At 35.1% G+C, this 2,778-nt stretch overlaps 1 pseudogene; it reads right to left on the bottom strand.

The window, feature by feature from the left end:
* Positions 1–1,735: 1,735 nt before the first annotated feature.
* Positions 1,736–2,317, bottom strand: LOC102877971 (annotated as a pseudogene).
* Positions 2,318–2,778: the final 461 nt, after the last annotated feature.

Genomic DNA, 2,778 nt, shown 5'->3' with positions numbered 1-2,778 from the left:
TAATTACATATATTTTGACCTGTTCTTCAATTTCTTCTATGATGCTGAATATCGATTGCTTGATATAAATACCAGTATTCATGCTGTATTACATGTTTATGCCAGTTTTGTCCATTTACAAATATTTTGTCACTTAGATAGTTTGTCTGTGACATTCTATACCAATATGTAAGTTAAAATACCGTTCAGATGTTTGTTTCTCAGTATTCTGTGGGTGTTCAGGAGAAAAGAGAAACAGACAATCAGTTTCTTTTGTATAATCACCTCACTCTTAGACAGTTCTGTCTGTTAGAATTCATTCTTATGGATGAAAATGCTCATTCCACAATATCCAAAATAATTCCTTCTCTTCCTTGTCTCCCCAAAAATGAGAAGTTGAGTTTCAGACCCAAACTTTGATGTTAAATGCATGTATTTAAGAAATATAATAACCTATGTTTTCATAGGACAGATTGTATGGTGATTATAACAAGAACAAAAAGCTTTGAATAGCCAAAGGCATTTTTTAAAATCAGTTTTGATTATTTAAAAAAATGTGTATCATCACCTATTGATTTAATTTCTCCTATGCATGTGGCATATAGTTTACAAGAAAAGTAAAAATGCTTGCAAAATCATGTTTTCATTTTATTTTATAAACCTGATTGTTCAAATATTAGGGATATAGTTGACAAACCAGGAAGGGCATTTTACTTTCTTCATAATTATGTGAGAGAGTCTAAGAAATTAGCTATATTTCTTCTACTTATACTATACACAGAGGAGATGTATCACCTATTCTTTATTCTTTGCCTGTCCTTTGCCCTTCCCACTTTGTTTCTGTGGGATTTCTAATGATGCTCTAATAACAACAATAACAGCTGCAGTGGTGGCGGCAGCAAGAGCAGCAGCTATCATTTGTATATTGATTACATAATATGCACTTAACATTTTGCTAAGCCCTTCACAATAATTAATTTGCTACCTTTCTCCTCAACTCTCTGGGGTAGGTTCCAGTATTTTCCCAATTTTATAGATGAAGAAATGATGAACAAGATAGATTAAGAAACTTGTTCAAGGTCACATAGCTGATAAATTGCTGCTCTTAGATTTAAACCCAGGTCCATCTGATTCTGGAAGTTATGCCCTTTAAAACTATATAATTCATCCCATGGAAGTGATATTAGTGTTTACTTTGCTCTCTGGGAGATTGTAGGTGCTATGTGATTGAAAGATCTGTAATCTTCTCAATATTTATATGTGCTTATCACTTAATCAAGATATTTGGAATTATAACAACAACAAAGGCAACACTGAGAAGTGTGTACAGCTTTAGTAGGAATCCTTAGAGAAGCAAGGGAACATCCAGCTTATCAGCCATACCAGCTGAATCATCAATTAGATGCCGTATATCATGGTTAGATCACTGAAATATTTATAAAAATCACTTTTTAGTAGAGGATTTTAAATCATTCATTAATAAATCTGCATGTTTCAATATTTGTGAACTTTATATTACGGTTTATTTATTGCAAGGCAATCCTCATAATCTATAAGCCATTAAAACCAGGAATATGTATTTTCTACATAGAATATACTTTGGAACTGTGACTGAGAAATCAGGGGTAGAAATAAGCCATACTTACATTGCCGTCAGATATAAAAAGGCAAAATAAAGTTAAGGAAAACACTCGAAAATAGGACCTACACTTTATTTATTTATTTTTTTTCCCCTTTTTATTATTTGATGCTGAATTTACTCCCAGGCCATAAGTTTTTGTTTCTTTAGTTTTTTGTTTTTTGTTTTTTTGTTTTTTTAGGATATCTTCTTCTGTGCAAGTTCCTCTTCTGGTTTAGAAACAATCTGCTCTTCCTCAGTAAAGATCATCTCAATGTCTCAGTGTGGCAGGGGGAGCTCATGTAGGGGGTTAATCTGCCCATGAGCTCTATAAGTTCTGCGCTGCATCTTGGGAGCTTTATTCACCTGGATGTGCTCAATGACCGGAGAGTCTACATCTAAACTCTCAAGTTCAGCATTACTCTCTGCATTTGTAAGCATGTGCAGCAAAAATTCAGAACTCTTTTTGGGCCACTGACCCTGCGTCCAGCCTCACTGTTTGGCCTGGGCACACCTACCAACTCCACCATTGTAACAACAGAGTGGCACACATTGCTTCTGTAAAGTGACATCCTTCAAGTACTTGGTGGCTTTTCGGATATGTATACTCTTGATGGCCTGGACAGTTTTATGAGTGTTCTTAAAGTGAACACGAGGATTTGAACCTCTTGATGTGCATGATTTTGTGGGGTTTTCTGGGTCAAGTGAGTAGCAAACCATTTTCAGAAGTCACCTCAGGCAGCTTATGGGAAGAGCAAGACCTATGTTTTCTTAATGCTTATTTGAATGTAACCAGCTGTATACTTTGTACAAATCACTTATCTTTTGTGAGTCTCTAATCTTTTAGCCATCAAATAGGGGCATTGATATAGTATGCTTGCTCTGTCCTTCTCTGTCCTGACTTGCCTACAATCCCAATCACTGGGATATCTAAGGAGCTGCTGTTGGGCATCATAGATGAGTGAGAATGCTTATCCTTCAAGTTCTCACTTGGTCCACTCTAGTATTTACCAGGAGCTAGAATACTTAGTTTATATGAAAACATAAATGACTTTGTAAACAAATATTTAATGATCCTCAGCCAGAAAATGAATATGATTTTATGACAAGAACATAATCATTGAGGGACACAAATAAATTGATGGAGAATGAGAAAATCTAGTCAGGAATTTCTCGCCAAC

The sequence above is a fragment of the Pteropus alecto genome, unplaced genomic scaffold, assembly GCF_000325575.1.
Source record: "Pteropus alecto unplaced genomic scaffold, ASM32557v1 scaffold182, whole genome shotgun sequence".
In the NCBI taxonomy this organism is placed as follows: Eukaryota; Metazoa; Chordata; class Mammalia; order Chiroptera; family Pteropodidae; genus Pteropus; species Pteropus alecto.
Note: the sequence above shows the minus strand (reverse complement) of the source record. Positions and strands in the feature narration are given on the sequence as shown.